Source organism: Leuciscus leuciscus, assembly GCF_965113295.1.
Source record: "Leuciscus leuciscus genome assembly, chromosome: 22".
Classification (NCBI taxonomy): domain Eukaryota; kingdom Metazoa; phylum Chordata; class Actinopteri; order Cypriniformes; family Leuciscidae; genus Leuciscus; species Leuciscus leuciscus.
The window spans coordinates 30,113,591-30,131,806 of record NC_138746.1 but is presented as its reverse complement, the minus strand read 5'-3'; the positions used below and the strand labels follow the sequence as shown (position 1 = coordinate 30,131,806).

Sequence of the window (18,216 nt, the reverse complement as noted above, 5' to 3'; positions counted from 1 at the left end):
TTAGGAGATATAAAGTCAAAATTGCATGATATAAAGTTGCAGTTGAGTGTTATAAAGTCAGAATTGTGAGATAAAAAGTCGTAATTATCTTTTCAAATGTTTTATTCTGTGGCGGAAAAAAGCTTCAATATATTAGTTCAGGGGTGTGCACACTTGAAATATGTCACTTTGGTTTTTAATGACAGACTTTACATTAAGCATGCTGATTAAAAGTTCTGAACTGATTAATCACAAAAACTAGCTGTTTTAACAGGGGTGTGTAGACTTTTATATCCACATCCAGAGTCGCATATTTCCAGCGAGTCTGGGTTGGTTTTAAATGTGAATATTATTGATTTTTCACAGAAATTTGTTCTGCCCGTGTTACATAAATGAAATCTATTCATTTTACAATTCGCTTGACGCCGCAAAAATTACACACTTCACCTTTAACGTAACAACTGCAACATGTTCACATTTTACAGTGTTTCTAGGCCTAATCGCAAACAATAATCCATGTAAAGTGTGGTGAACACAGTGCAGATATACAATCCTGCCTCAGTTTCGTGTGTGTGTGTGTGTGTGAGAGTGGACAGTGGCAGTGTGAGGTGGATTCCAGTGCACTCAGGGGAGCAGTTAGAGCAGTCACGCTCTCTCACAGCACCGCTGAAGCGCTCCCACTGTCTGTTTCACATTAAAGTTTACTCACATAGGACCAGAAGGCACTGCTTTATGAAGGTATAAATTACCCACATAATTACACCATATGTAGCCCTCCCAAAACAACGACAGGCTCAGATGAATATTAAACACCCTTCCAGCCTACTGAAAGATAGATACACTGTCTGTGCGCGTATTCATTATATCCGAAGCCACGTATATGTGCATCATAAACAATGCACCATTGGTTGTGCGGTATAATATCTTATCTTAATTTACTACGTTTCATGATTCGGTAGGCTTTCATGTAAACATTACAAAGGGTGGAACAAAGGCCACCCTTCTGCTGGGCTGATATAAACAATATGATTTAATGTACACATTAGGAGTGACGAGTGATTGAGGTTCCAGATTAATACAGAATCCACGAGAATCACTCAACAGAGTTCAAGCTTTAGCTTGTTCGTGTTTGGATTGGGATTCTGAATCCAAATTTCCCAGCCAATGGAATAACAGTGTTTTTTAAACAGTTTAATATTGAGGAAATAACACAGACTTTTAGATGAAAAGTGGAGCTATAAATAATGTGATGTAAGGAACAGGAAACCCACCGGTGCGCGGAGTCAGAGACATGTAGGAGAAATATGAATGGGGGAAATGGTAACATTAATATGGCGACATGTCCAGACTTTCAGTTAAAACTGCCTTTTTGGACCAGGGCAAAAAATATTCTTAAAGCAAAATGTCCTTTGAGAGAAAAAAAACAAAAAAACATTGTTGTCAGATTTTTGTAAAAATGCAAATGATTTTTACGCTTTTATAAATGCTTTAGAAAAAAGTATGAAACGCATACAATTGTTAAACTTATATTTCTGGTGTCAAGTGTGTTTGCAGGAAGGCAGATGAAGAATTAAGTTCCAAAACACAAAGTTTAATAATAATATTTCCCTAGGCAGATGAACGGGCAGAAGCAAAACACACTAAATGTAATGGAGGAGTGCAGGCAAGGGTACAGCTTAAAGGCCCACTGAAGAGCCTTGGAACGCCCAGCTTTGTATGATGCGTTGACGTAATTTCCACTAAAACAGGAAACTAAGACAGGACATATTGAAGGGCTCCTCCCCCTTTTTAAAATAGCCAATAGAGTTTAGTTTACCTCACAGACGGCAAGTCGTACTTGACAGCACCATGGAAGCAAATCCGAGCGCTGATGATTCGTTAGATTCTAGAGAGCATTTGATTGGACAGAAGATGTGATGAGAAGCTGAAGTCTGATGTCATAAAAATCTGTGATCCATTTTAGCGGAAGTGGGAGACTGTAACTTTCCAATGCTTATATCTCCTAAATGTGTGTTTTGTCATTGTTTTGGAACACACCAGCTTATTTATAATCTTAAAGGAGCCGTATGTAAGATTGTGGCCAAAACTGGTACTGCAATCACGTTCAAATTACTGTAGAGCAGTGTATCCCCTCCCCCTCCCCCCTGACTCGAGGTTGCCAGATAGGCTGCAGGATTCAGCAGGAACGTAGGCTGCTACGTAGCTGTAGTAACTAGAGCAGAGCTGGCAACCCCGATGCCGAAACACTACTGACTTCGTGATTGGTAGATAGGTGGAGGGTGGAGCATCAGGCCAAAACACAAGATGACAACATCAACATCAGTTGAGGGCTGCAACTTCACTTTTTAAATGACAATATCCTGTCCGGACTACTGTTGTCAGTGATATAAGTATTTGAAATGAACATGATTTCTTAATGTCTAGTGACATATCAGGGCCATTTTATTATTAATTGAAATACATTTCTTACATACAGCTCCTTTAATGCTAACATATTCATACTAAAAGCTAAAAAACAAAAATTTTGATTTCAGGGGGCCTTTAGACGGACTCAAACAAGGAAATTGTCTAATCTAAAGGCACTTTCACACCGGACGCGTAACGAAAAAGCGTAACGAAAAAGCTAATAGTTCGCGTCAAAATCATCCGCAACGCGAATTTGCGAGGTCTGTGACGTTCAGAGCTTCAACATTCCAAAACTTTCGCTCCGACAGCTGAGAAAACATGAACACTTCATCATCATCATCATCATCCAGTGAAGACGAGCTTTTCATTTTCTTTAAAAGACAGAAAATAAGGTTTTGGGTGCACCCAGTCTTAAAGAACAGAGAGTCTGAAGGGCAGTATGCTAATGTACACTTTCAGTTTCCTTTTTTCTCTCGTTTTTCTCACATAGGTTGTTTTTGCGTCTTCAACTAAACACAGTGCGTTTTCTAATGTCAATACACATTAACACACGAAGTAAGTTAAAATCATTCGAAACTGTAGATATCACACAAAGAATGTATAGTCTCACTACATTTTGTTACATGTTCAAAGTAAACACGGTCTCTGTCTCTATCTTTGACGATAATAGTGTTAGCTTTCTATCCCCTGTAGTTTAGCCTGCTAGCCTACACAGCACAGGACTATACAACGACTAAAACTATCACACAACATAGCCTACTCACAGTCGTGATAACCGAGTTGGTTGGCAATGCTACGCCACTCATTGTCTTTCAAATCGTTGTCCTTGTTAGTATGTGTTAGTATGTGGCTGAAGCCTTTTCTGTCGCCACAAAAGTTTTAAAAAAATCGACACTGAAGCGGAAAAAATAAAACCATTGCGCGAATTATTCGTACGCCAAAATCTCGTCCAGTGTGAAAGGACCTTAACACAGCTGAAACAAACAATTTCATAACGACGGTGACCATGGAAACGAGTGGCGGGAATACAAACAAACTAACACAGGAACTGATGAAATACAAACTAAAAGTCTGTGAAAACTGAACATAATGGAGTAAAAAATAAATTCGGCAAAACTTCTGAAGCCTCTTGGTTTAAGGATATTCAGATATTTCTATTGGAAATCTAGACTAAACTAGATTAATTAACTTCTAATTAAGGCTACGTCTACATTAAACCGGATACTCTGATGTGCCATGAGCAAATGTGAGTAAATTGTGTCATCTTTGCAGGACTGTGATATGAAGAGTGTGCAAAGTATTATATTTCATAATATTTTATAGTGTTATATTTTATATATTTTAGCAACTGTGCAAAAGTGAATAGCAGGCACAATACCGCCAGTATAAACATGAATATCTATTGGTACAATATAAGTCACATGACTAAACTTACGTCATCATTTTCAAACACCTCTGGCTTCACAGTCCACACACTACAACACAAAAACGGCGGTTTCAAATTTATCTACTTTGGAGTGCGTTTTCAAAAAGCTTCGTTTACATTAATAAAAACGCCATCTCGGTGTGGACAGAAGGCCAAAACGGAGAGAAAAACATGCATTTTCAAACGAAAACGTATTAGTGTGGACATGGCCTAAGAGAATCATTTTTGCAGTATATTCCTCTCTCTGCTCATCTCTCTCTCTTTCTCTCTCTCTCGATGCATTTGAGATGGCCTGCTGGTAGGGTCATTAGTTAACATCAAAGAGGCAGATGACGGCCTCCTGTGAGGTGCAGAAAAAGAGCAGAGATTGATTACAGCCACAATTAGCATGAGCAGCACCTTTAAAGGAGCTCAGCCAGGCAAGAGGAGCAGAGAAGCTAGAGCTAAACACATTCACTTTAGCAGTAGCCATTTACAGCAGCAAGAAGTCGCTGCACAATACCCACTGATCTTAGATGACTTTGACAAAAGAATTAATAATAATTTGATAATGGCAAACATTTCCTTGACCAGTTCAATCAGGATCTTGTGGAGCTTTTAAATAATTAATGTGGTCCAAACAAAGGTTTGTAAAGTTGAATTTAAGGTTGTTGTTTTGTTTTTTATAAAGAAGAAGCAGCAGCAATTTTCGTATTGTTTTGTGGTGGAAAGTCACCATTAGCCAGTAATTGGGTATTGCATGGTCACTTTTGACTCTGTGGATAAAATAAACACCGTTTACACTTTTCATATATATTTTCTCACTAGTTTAATTGTTTAACATTTTTACAAGCATTTTTGGATTAAAATGACTCCTTTGTCTTGCTCAATCTAATTTCACAGCTACCATGTATACTAATTTTGCATAATATTTACCTTGGTTTTTATTTCATGACTCAAAATACATCTCAAGTTCTTCACTGATGTTATTTCACACTTTAAATCAAAGTTTTATAATAGTTTTTAAAGTTTAGTAAGTTCATGGTATTTTAAGATGTTTAATAATTAGTTAATAAATTAATTTTAAGAAGGTCTGTGTCAGTGACAAGGGTAAAACAATAACATCTGTAGAAAAAATAAAGCAAAAAATAAACGATGAAAGCATGGTAAAATGTTTCCAAAGCAGATTTAATGCTGAAAAAATCTGAAAATGGTACACTTTATTTCGATAGTCCACTTTAGACATACTAACTTTGCAACTACATTCAATTCAATTCAATTCACATGTATTTGTATAGTACTTTTCACAATACATATTGTTTCAAAGCAGCTTTACAGAAAATAAATTTTTCTACATTGCAATTAAGAGTAATCAGGTGTCTGTCAAAATAATGCCCATATGTAGAGTTTTAAGTTAATACAAATCATGCCGTAAGCTAACATCATGTATTCATTTAGGCAGAAACAATGAGTTCGTTAAAGCAATTATAACAAGTTGTGATCATGATATATGGAAAATGTTTTGAATGTTTCACGGGATTATTAACACTATGATTACGTCAGTACTTCCACAATAGCCAATGAGAGACAAGTCTACAAGGAGACGGGAAGTGATTGAAATGGTGACTACGAAACAAGCAGCTGTACGGGTTCAGTGAACAACAGAGATGAAGGAACGGCTAGTGGAAATGCGGCAACAACACGACCTCCTTTATAATGTCTCCTCATATAATATCTACAGCAAGTTGCAGCGACACAGTATCCATTTTGTTTACATCCACTTCCCTGTGAGACTACGCGAGGTGCTAAATCTGGCATGATAATCTTAACAATATCTTGTAGTTCGTGATGCGCCACGATTTTCAAATTTTGTAATGTGTGCAGGTTTGAGATTTGAGAGAAAAAAATCTGTGAAGATTCTCCTTATGTGAGTGATGCAACCAGATTTCACAATCGGTTGAGATTAAAAACTCCTGTAGTCTGAGCCTGGCTTTAGTGTAGACTGTTAGGTAAGAGTTAGGGTAAGTAGAATAAGTTGACATGTACTTGCAAAGTTATAGTCTGTTGGGGGAGCATCAAAATAAAGTGTTAGCAGATATTAAGCAGAAGGTCTACTGATACTAATGACTGGTAGTTGACATGTAGTTGCAAAGTTACTTATAGAATTTCTAAAGTGGACAAATCAAAATTGTTACCAATAAAAAAAATTTAAATCTCTTTTAACAAATAAATAATTGTGCCTGTAGTTCAAGAACACCAAATTGTGTATTTATGTGCCCATTGTTAAATTATGGAATTATCGGGACAGTTAATCCACTCATAATGGCTCATAATCAAGATTATGTTTTATTTGGAAAAACTGCAGAAATATGACAAACGTTGCAAAATTTCCATGTAGGTGGTGTGGTTTAGTGGTTCAGGCTCAACTGAACACAGAACTGGCAAGGACTTGTGAAATTGCAAGTTGCAATGAGACTGCTTGACTGCAACAAACCTGTCTGTCTGGAAATTATGTTTGCAAGATACCCGATTTGCCAGATTAAATCTTTAGTCTGAGACGCATGTTGGTTCGTAAACTATATATCCACAACCAGAACTCTTCTACAGCAGACAATCTGGTTACAATGTCTACACATATTCACAACACTACACATATTTACACGTGTTTTCTTTCCAAATTCAGAGTCTAACACTCACAACATTATTCAATTATAAATCTTTTTTCATGTAGGTCTACTATTGTGCAACATACTTTAGATAAACCCCCCCCTAAATGGCACTTAGAAACAGAACAAGCAGTGATTGTTTTTTTGTTTTTTTTAAATGTCAGTCAGACAATCTCTTTCTGTACACAGTAAGTCTGTGGTTGTTGGTGGTTCTGGTCCAAAGCTGCAATGTGGACCAGACTTATTGTCACTAGTCAAAGGTCTGACAAGTGAGACTAAGTAATGACCAACAAAGCAAGCAAGTCAGGATTGTTTTGGAGAAAAACCTTAACTTGGAACTGAGCAAATCCACACATATACTTCCCTCATCTCCTTCAATCAGTACATTTCCTCTCTCTCTTAGCAGACCAGCGGCATGTCTCTGTGCTGACTCAACCTCTGACATTTCCACCACAGGATCCTTTGCAGTGGCCAAAACATGGGCTGAACAGCAGTGCCGGAATGTTTTGACTCCTCTTTGTTGTTTATAATGGCACGAAGACACGCACACGCGTTCCACCACGCCGAATCTGAGCTAAGATTTGTTATGGCACCTTTTTCTACTGTATACTGTGTCATTCATAGTGGTTGTGTGCTACTCATTCACTAAGAGAGAAAAATGAAAGTCGGCGAGTAATTCAAACAAAGTACAGTAATCAGACGGTACTTTGATACCATGGTACTGAGAGACCACCATATTCATATCATACTGGAGTAAGGTATTAAAAAAACGGAATTACTATGTCATAGTAATGACTAAAACTTGGTATTACAAGGTATTACCTTGGTACCAATTTCAAAAAACATGGTAATACCTTAAAGGCTACCACATAAGGGAATAAAACATGATCTCTATGTTCTAAAATTTTATTTTACAGTGTCCTTGTAACATACAGTATATGTCACATGTACTCATTATTGTCACATATATGTAGGTGTTAAGGAGATGCATGACACAGAGGAATCAATCCCGGCACCAGGACTCTCAGGGGTCTTGCGGGGGGGCTGGTCCCCCTTGGTTGAAAATCACCAATACTATATTCCTAAAATACCAGACCACAGTTCCAGGACTGCATTTCTAGGACCCTAGTTTTTTGTGACAGCGCCACTAGCCAATTCTACTCCAACAGAGTAGACCTGATTCAAACTTCAAACAAGCAGATGCAAATATTTCTCCCATGGAAATTATTCATTTTTAATGATGTTTCTATCTTATTTTTAACGTAAGGATGGGCGTGGCCATTTTAAACTTGAATGTGCAAGGCTGTCGGTGTCAGCAGTCTCCAGTTACTTTTTAGCTGTGCAAAAACAGTTCATTGTGCAGTTCAACAGTTCAAATTATTTTAATGTATTAATGCACTAAACAAACTAGTTTGTAGAGCAATTTTTTTTACTGTTTACTGCACTTTAGGGTCACACATCAGACGTGAAGTGCCATGCTGAGCTGCGGTCTTTCTTTCCAAGAAAACTGAATTTAAAACCAGAATATATTTTTTCATGTATATAGAATATAGAATATAGTTGCTCATATAATGAAACAAATTAGGTTACATATTTCAAGAGGGTTTACCAATGGGTATGTTTAGGGTTAGGGATTGGTTAGGACAATATATCAATACAATGTATACAATTAAACAACTAAACCCTAAATAATAAATACAGAATTGAATAGTATAGTAGTATAGTGGGGGGGGGGCTAACTAGGACACGCTTAAGACTAAACTGAAAAGGTAAAACATGAAACCAAGACAACTAAACAAGACAAAACCCTGACAACTGTAGTAATAACAGTAAATGATGCATAATTACAACTAACCCTAGACCAAATCCTAATCCTAATTATATGTAACCGGGCCTACTCGACATGCTCCGAGCGGGATTCGACCCGGGTCTCTGGTGTGGAAGGCCGGCAAGCTAACAAGTACGCTGAAGACCGCAGCCGCTAGCATGCCTCTTGAGACTAGAGTGAGGTTTACACGCACAGCTCTTACTGGCTTCATGTTGTTAATTAATATTACTCAGTACTTAAATGTATAATTACACTGTAAGGACACCTTAAAATAAAATGTAACTGTGGTGTTTTTAAATGATAATATCTAAACTTTGTAGCCTATTATATTAATTAGTTGCACCATTTCTCTCACTTCATCCGCCATCTTGGATTTATCTCAAGAATAATCATTCTCCTATAGTTTTTGAAACTTACATCTGTCGTATGCAGCTCACTAGGTTTTTCAAAAGCGGATTGCTGGTGACAACATAATAATAAATGCCATTTCCTTCTCCAATTAACCTTTGTCAATGTATTTAATTTAATATGAGGGTTTGCTTTTAGACATGTTAGCTTCATTTACAGTAACTGTGATCCATCTGTTGGTCGACACAGCTGACAAATTGAAGGACTTCCTTCTTCTGTATGCATTATTAATAGCAGTGGTGGCAGTAGCTGCTTACTGGAAATGTTAAGAGCTGAAAACACTCTGCGGTGTTAGCTTAAGAACTAATGTTTACACCACTTTACATTGGCACACTCAGACACGAGGAGCGGACTGCCACTGTTGGGATTGAAACCTGAGAGTGCCTTTGCCTCTGAGGGTAACAGTGATGGGGTAACACCTCCATCTGCTGAGCAACACCATAGATCCACTGCATTGTACTAATGAGGACAGTCATTATCTGTATTTTGCATTGTGATTAATACAGAACCCATTTTATCACTGGTTCTTGGTTAAAAAAACGACTTTGGTACAAATTACATGTTTGTGGAGTTCATATAATCGAATAAAATTAAATAAAAAAACTAGGATGAAAATGTGATCGTTTTGAACACATCAAATATCTGTATCCCCCACCCTTATATATGTTCCACCTCACAGGTTTTGACTTTCACTGTATTGACATTGTATTGAATAAATATAAATTATATATTGAACTGATATTCATTGTAGTTAAAAACTACCAATTTTAATGGCAATTTTTTTTAGCTTTTGTTGGTGAAAATACTAAAAATCACACAAACTGCTGTTTTAAACTTTATTCAGTTCTGGACATTCGGGTGGCAAAAATTGAAAACCTAATAAAACATTTCTGAAAAAAATAAAACTGCTCATAGAATATTTAGTTTAACCTCCTGAGGATCTGAAGGTTACTCTGTAAAAAAGGATTTGAGGCTTAAGGATTAAGCACCTCCTTTCACTGACCATTTGTCGGGAAATAAAAAGTACTAAAAAATACTCTATTTTGTACCTATGTGTAAAAAAAAATTATTTAATTTTTTTTTTACATAGAAAACATTTTCTCTTCCCCTTTAAAAGTTAATGCTTTTTATTTTGCAATTATAAATATTCATATTTATATGTTTAGCTGTATTTTTTAAGCTAATGGCCTAGAGAAAAAAAAAAAAAAAAACAGCAAAAACCGTATCTTGTTTAAACGCTGCTGCAGCTTGCTACGTTTCTTGTCAACCGTAAACAGTCTGCTTTTATTTTAATGAACTATATTACTATATAGGTACTATACACTGTAACTGACCCAGGCTTGTTGTAAAAATTAGCCTGTGGCAACATTTCTGTGAAATTATATTACGCTATTTTAAAAATCCCAAAAAAATTTTGTGTGAAAGGTCCAGTAAGTGGCTGTAAAAGCACATTTAGTTTCCAAAATAGATAAGCGTGAAGCTGGCAATGTTTTATTAAGCTGGTTGTTGTATTGCAGCAGGTTGTTAAAGAAATGTCTGTTGAGTGGTGCTTAAAGTTTCATGCTCTATCGCATTTGAAAATAACATGCCACCTACACTAAACCCTGTTTAACAGCCATGCCATGCTAACTTGCCTCTTCATGTCTTTGATAAAACAATGATGTTTTGTTATACGCAATAGTACTATTTGATTGTTCAAATATATTAGTGCTAAAATGGTAGTGTAATTATTGAAGAATTCCAATTATCATCATTGTAGCGGCCAGATTTTTCTTATTTTGACAGATTTCTGAGAATCCTGCTGATTTGTCAGTTCACTTCCTGAATCAACAGGAGTTATCAATGAACACAGGAGCTCATTACTACTAATATATTCTCTACGGAATGAATTTCCCTTGCATTCACCCTCAGACACGGACTCTGTCCTGGCATCTGCACCTGCTGCTCACCTGAGACCAACGGTGGGTTCCAGAGGTTGAGTGGAAAATGTAAACAACCGTCTGAAGAAGGTGTCTCCACGGGTCTCGGTCAAATAGCTGTTGTTGACTCTCTCAGACAGAAAAGGGGACAGAGAGACTATCATAGACTCAAGGGAGGGCCTAGGGGTAACTTTACCTTTTTAGACTATAATATCTCTTCTGGATGAAATTCAATAAGACAAACTTCTTTGAATTGAAGTGCTGGAGCGAAGCCAGGTCGATAACAATACAGTCGCTAAGCCAGAGAGAGAGAGAAAGAGAGAAAGAGAGAGAGAGAAATGAAGCTATTAGACTTATCCCTGAGCTTATAACCTACTTCCATAGTTGACACATTTCCACCCTCGATACCTGAGGCACAAGTACTATGAGGATTAGTGAAGTAGCCAATGCAGTGCAGTGGATCAACACACATAAGGAGGCTGTGACAGAAGCTGACCTTTGCCGAATAAAGCCATGACAGATATTAAAACTAATATCTCAAGGTTCCTAAAGGATGAAAAACGAAATCCTAGTCGCGTAATGCCAGCCAGACCGGTTCAATTACCTGTTTTTATGTGTTCCTCAATACAGACCTTTGGGACTTGGGGCGGAAAAAGGAGAGAGCTGCTTCTCAAGACACGATCATGTTTTCAAAAAGTGTCATCTAAGCTGGCAATCCCCTGTCTATTATTCCATCGGAGCAATATAGTCTGCTTAGCACCGTAAATATCCTGTCTGATCAGGGTTTGAAAGGAGCAGGTGAAATGTCAAAGAAACTTGAATATGTTTTGTGTGTGTGTGTGTGTGTGTGTGTGTGTGTGTGTGTGTGTGTGTGTGTGTGTGTGTGTGTGTGTGTGTGTGTGTGTGTGTGTGTGTGTGTGTGTGTGTGTGTGTGTGTGTGTGTGTGTGTGTGTGATATCACATTATAATTACAAAGCAGATTTGTTCCTCATAAGTAAACATCACACCTGTGCTGTGGTATTTTTGTATGAATTTCCAGTAAAACTTTCAAAACAACCTTAAAACAAGGCAACCTATAATAATAATAATAAATCCTGAATTATTTATGAATCTAGACAAACTTGTCATTAACATGTCCAGGTCAAATTTTACCTCAACATCATAGAAAGAAATAGAACATTTTATTTTGCTTCAAGAAAATTATTTAATTACTCTTTTTTTTTTTTTTTTTTTTAAACAACAACTCATTCTTACTGTAAAAATGTAAGGTATTTATACATCATTGTAGTATTTGTTGCACTTTTAATACTAATTTAAATATAATAAATAATTGTAGTATGGTATTTTTATTGTACAGTAATTTCAAAAACAAATAAACCCAAATAAATAGGAATTTGCAATATAATTATGAAACTTAATTTTGAAAATAATGTCACAATGTAAATTTGCAACAGGGAAACAAACGATTTACAGCTGGGGAAGGTGGTGTTTGGAAGGGAGTCCAGCTGTTAGTCTTATAATGTGTGGGTGGTCCCAGACACGCATATCACTACCACCACATGATTGATGTACATTAAATCATGCACAGATCCATGCAACGAGTGTCTAATAGGTCAGCTATGCTTCGCTTAATCACATATAAGACCCAATCTCAAAATAAAATGTGTCTGCCAATGCTAAACTAATCCCGTACCAGAACGTTGTGGGGAATACCCTGGTGAAAAAGTAGTACATAAAAAAAATAAAAAAAAATAAAAAGAGTAATTATTATGGAAATATTATACTTTAAACCAGTGGTATACAGTCAGCATATTGTTATGCAAAAGAAACATATTCAGGGTGATACAAGACCCCACTGTGTAATTACCCCGCTTATTATGCGGCTACTTGGCACAGAAGTAAATAATTGAACACCAAAAAATTGTTTTTACCTATTTGATTACCTCAAAATGACCCGCAGTACTCGCTTGAGCGGTTTGTTTGTCAGTTTGCGGTTGTTGTAATGCAATACCAGACCACTAGATTAAAAAAATCAAAAGAATTGCAGGGAGCCATGGAAATATATAGATGAAAGATGCATGGTTCTGCATTAAGCATGGACAAGTTCATGAACAAGCCATTGCAAGGTAAACAAAGCAGATGATGAATCCACATTAAATTCACAAATGCTGTGTCTACACAAGATACTAGCGGCGCGGCGAGACAAAAGCAAATAGAACCCATTATAATGCCTACTGGATGTGGAGCAACACAACAAATCCCCGATAGTAAACTGATGCCCTGTTCTATTTCTAATGTAGCCTCTGTTCGCATCTCATCGCTACCTGCCACGAAATATTAGCTACTGACAAAATGAAGCCGAAAAAGTTAAGAGGCCAAGTTGATAAATAGTACTGTATTAATTACAATATTTTAATTAAATCCTATTGAAATTTGCAAATCAAGGTCATGTCTGAGAGTAGCTTTATGTTGCATATTTCTCAAAGAATCCAAAAAAAGATAACATTGATAATAATCAGAAATGTTTCTTGAGCTGCAAATCATAATTTCTGAAGGATCATGTGACACACAAAGATTTTCTTCTTTCAGATGAATAGAAATTAAAAAATGTCCTGGCTCTTCCAAGCTTTTTGTCCACTGGCAATGGCAGTGAATGGATGATATGATTTTGAAGGCCCAAAAAGTGCATCCATCCTTCATAAAAGTACTCCACACGCCTCCGGGGGGTTAATAAAGGCCTTCTGAAGCCAAACAATATTTTTGTGAGAAAAATATCCATATTTCAAACTTTATCAACAAAAATAACTAGCTTCCGACAAAGGGCCATAGGAATCAATTTACGGCGAAAAAGTAACACTTGACCTGAAACATTACGCATTGACGAACGCGGAAGCGCAGAGGATAGGATAGAGCAAAACAAAACACAGATTGCGAATTAGAAGTCTAAAACAAGAATTTTTAAAGAGAAATGTCAGCGAAGCTTGAGTTTGTTGCCCAGCCCTGTATGTTTGAACCACGAGAGGTGTCAAAGCTTACGCTACTCCTACATCCTACGTCATCGTCAAGTGTTACTCTTTTGGCGCAAGTTGACTTGCGTAGGCCGTCTGCCAGAAGCTAGTTATTTTAGTTGATAAAGTTATAAATATGGATATTTTTCAGAAGGCCTTTATTAATCCCATGGAGCAGAATGGATTACTTTTATGATGGATGGATGCACTTTTTTGGGGCTTCAATATATCATCCTCCATTCACTGTCATTATAAAGCTTGGAAGAGCCAGGACTTTTTTATTTAAATATATATAACTCCGATTGTATTCGTCTTAAAGAAGAAAGTCATATACATCTAGGAAGGCTTGAGGGTGAGTAAATAATGGGGTAATTTTCATTTTTGGGTGAACTATCCCTTTAAGTGTAAATTTAGTATTTATAAAATATATTATCTTTAAATGTAAAATTGAATACACTACAGTTAAAATTATATTCAAGTACTTTACATGTGCTTTAGTATGTTAGTCAACACATCAAATTAAGAGTACTTCTTTAAACATGGCAAAATATGATTAAAACACAAATAATTAGAATGTAATTAAAATGAACTACATTTAAAATAAAATAAAAATCTATTTGTGAACTTTTTAAACGTGTCATGAATTATATTTGTTGAATTTGTTATGATGGTTCTTTTCCATAACATTGAATGTGGTAATAAAGAGTTGGAAATGCTTTAAACTTTATCCGTATGATGGGGAAAAATCACTTTGATAAAGCAAAGATACATACATATAATATCAACATACAGTTACGTGAAAAAAGACAGAAGGACTCGAACCCGAAGACTCGAGAGGTGAACTAATCAATTCTGTATCCGGGACAACAGACTACATAGCTCAGTTTATGGGGACGTCACGGGATGAACGAACGTGTTAGATCGGGAGGTGAGGTAAACAACACCTCTTTTTTTCTTATTCTAAATGTGATCAACATTTGATGTGTTTGGGGAATTCTGCTGAAATAAACAAAATTACTTCATGAAATTAATGAAATTCATTTTGATGAATGAGATTCAAAGATCCGAGTCAGTAAAATTATCCGAACTTCCCATTTCTAAAGAGCATTGCAATGGGCTGATATGACCTGGTAGCAGTCTGGACTGGTCATGCAATCCCTTGACAGTTTCGTTGCTGTTGGCGAACCCATTGACGATTCATCAGTAAGTGACCAGCTTTATCATCTGCATCAAGGGAGATCATCTGTTCATGACTATGCCCTTAATTTCCGTACCCTGGCAGCTGCAAGTGGCTGGAATTAACTTGCACTCATCACGACGTTTTATCAGGGGTTGACTTGACACCTTCACTATGACTACATCTCGCTGCATACGATGACACCATTGGTCTGGAGAAGTTCATCCATCCCGCCATTCGTGTCTCCCATTGTATGCTGATGTGTCAGGAGACCACCCAGGGTCAGCTTTCCTCCCTGCACTGCCAGCCAGAGCAAGCCAGCCATCCAGAACCAGAACCTATGCAAGTTGAATCCACTCGCTGATTATGACGGCTGACCCAGAGATTAAGCTTATATTGTGGCGCTGCTGGGCATATGATCAGTTCATGCCCTATTCGTCCTCCACGTCCTCTGGTGAGTTTTGTCCAAAACGCATGTGTTAGTTCTACTCCACTTACTTCCAAAGTGCTCATTACTGCCTTCGGTGTGTCTATTTCAGTCACCGCCCTTATTGACTCTGGGTCAGCCGGAAATGTAATCTCCAGGGACCTCTGCCGTCTGCTCTGCCACCAAAAGACCTTCAACGAGAAGAGTTACCAAGCCCAATCCATAGCTGGCAAACCTCTAAACTGCAGCAATATCAAGTGGGTCATGCTAAGGTCTTAGCTTTATGTCTTGAAAAATAGATCTGCAAATTAATTCAGTGATCAATCCGGCTTTATTCCACATCGTTCGGCTGCAGACAATTTACATTGGTTGCTACATGTAATTAATGAAAGTAAAGATAAAAATTCCCCTTGTGCAGTTTTATCTTTAGACGCGTGCAAAGCTTTTGACATTAAATTGGGATTATTTATGGAGGGTGCTAGATAAATTTGGTTTTGACAAGAAATGTATTAACATGGTCCAAATAATTTATGATAGTCCATCAGCAATTATAGCAACAAATGGCTTACACTCCCAACCTTTTGCTATCTTGAGAGGAACAAGGCAAGGATGCCAATGTTTGCCTCTCACCAATGTTATTTGCATTGTCCCTCGAACCTTTAGCACAAAAAATAAGACAAGACCAAATTTGTTCCATTTCGATTAAGGGTACCCAACAAGCAATATCTCTCTACGCAGATGACATTTTATTACCTAGTTCTGGCATGAAACTCTAGATGGTACAGGCTGATAGGTCTACCTCATTTGATAGTGATCACGTCATTATCTACATAGCACAGCTGACTGGTGGTTGTTGCATCAGCAGCCAATGAGCTGCAGCTAAACATTTAAACAAATATCGGTAGTGTTGCTGTTAGCAGTCTGCAGCGTGCTTTTAGAACACATCTGGAATAAGTATTATATATTGTATGTCATCTCTGTTTATACGTGTTAGCATGGATATGAAAACAGTTAAAGTGATATAAGCATTTGCGCTTTAAATGCCGTTCACGGATTTAATGGTTTACTTTAATGACATATTCATTTCCAAGAGCAATGTTTTTATTAGCAATGCAGTGCAAATGGGTGTGGTTGATTCAGATGCTTGTCTGCCCGAGTCACGCAAAAATATCAATCAATACAGTTAAAGCGTTTGTTTATAGTCTTGTGGAGTGATTTACTAGGCATAAGTTGGAGCGTTATGCAGTTGTGTCTATGAAGCAGCAAATGGTCTATTGTTTGTCTAAGTTTGTCTACATTGTCTAAGCTATGGATAAGAAGGTTTAAGTAAAATAAGCACAAAAAAATTATACGCTCTTTTATTTCAAGGGTAATGTTTTCATTAGCTATGCTTAACATGTTGATGCAGCGTCAGAGCTCGCTTTTGTCGTTCATTATTACTCCTAATGGCTTTTCATTTCTCAAATAAGACTTATAAGGGTTTTGTAATCTATGTAATTATCAAATGACTTATTGATGATGCTTGCTCAGGTGGTTGCTGGGTTACTATCTCTAACATCTTGCATCGTTATATCTATTGTTCATTAGAACACAAAGCATGCATTTCTAGTTTTAAGCCGGTCGACAAGGTAGCCAAGGCACACATAGCGTTAAGTCACTAGTGCTATGCTGGTCGGCAAGGTACCCAAGGCACACATAGCCTTAGGTCACTTGTGTTAAGCTGGTCGGCAAGGTAGCTAAGGTGCACATAGATAGTAAAACATGCAGTCCCATTTAAAAAAAAAAAAAAAAGCAGTGCATGGCTTGGCAATAGATCTGCTGTTTGGGGGGGGGGGGTTTCCTACCTCCTCCTGTCTAATGTCATCATTGTGCAGAACTGTGCATATCTGCTAATGCAGCAGCTTGTTTTCTCACTCAATATCATGTGTATATTACTTGTATTGTCTATTTCTCTCATTACCCTGTGCATCATACTAGGGCAAACGTGGTTAATTCATAATCATCCTGTGCTTTCTAGGAGAACCAGGGAAGTCCTGAAGTGGTGGAGATGACTGTTTTCCATCCTGTTTCCCAAACTGCCTTTGAAACACTCCTGCCCCGTCCAGCCGGATCCTGTGAACTCCACATCCATTGAAAGCCCTCTCGAGAAGCAGTCACTAGAGATTCCTGAGAGTTATTCCCACTTCAGTGACGTGTTCTGCCCCAAGAAAGCTTTCCACCTTCCACAGCACAGGCCATGGGACTGTCCCACGATCTCATTTCAGGTGAGCCAGTGCCCAGAGGAAGAATGTACCCATTATCTATTCCTGAGCAGAAGACCATGGATGAGTACCTCCAGGAAGCTCTCCAACAGGGCTGCATCCATCCATCCACATCCCCTGCTGCTTCCAGTTCTTTTCTTTGTGGCTAAGAAGGACGGAGGCTTGCGTACTGCGTTATTCCGTATGGCTTGGTCAACCTGGTCAATCTTCCAAGATTGCATGCACAAAGTACTCAGAGAGTTTCTTCAGTTTGTTTGGGTCTATATTGACAATATCCTTGTGTACTCTCGTAATCTAGCTGAACATCACTACCATGTTACAGAGGACCTCAAGAAACTACGTCAATTCAACCTGTTCCTGAAAGCGGAGAAGTGCCAGTTCCATCAACCTGAAACACAGTTCCTTCGTTACAACATTAGTCAAGATGGCATCACCATGGACGAGAGGAAGGTGGACACCATCTGCAACTGGCCTATTCCTTCAACAGTCAAATAACTCCAAAGGTTCCTGGGTTCTGGTAACTTCTACCAACGATTCATTCTCAATTCAGTAGAATTACCAATCCATTATCTCCTTCCTCTGAGGGAAGCCCAAGTCTCTGTTCTGGTCCACCAATGCCACAAAGTCCTTCGAGCAGTTGAAGCAAGCTTTCTGCAGTGCTCCGCTCCTGACTCACGCTAACCCTGACAAGCCATTCACAGTGGAGGTTGATACTTCATCCACAGGGGTAGG

At 37.8% G+C, this 18,216-nt stretch overlaps 1 long non-coding RNA gene across 1 annotated transcript in view; it reads left to right on the top strand.

The window, feature by feature from the left end:
• Nucleotides 1–2,879: 2,879 nt before the first annotated feature.
• LOC309487134 overlaps nucleotides 2,880–18,216 on the top strand; it is a 175,176-nt gene continuing 159,839 nt past the window's right edge. The window contains exon 1 of the long non-coding RNA XR_014201775.1: nucleotides 2,880–2,917. This is a non-coding gene — a long non-coding RNA (uncharacterized lncRNA). The remainder of the gene's footprint in view (nucleotides 2,918–18,216) is intronic.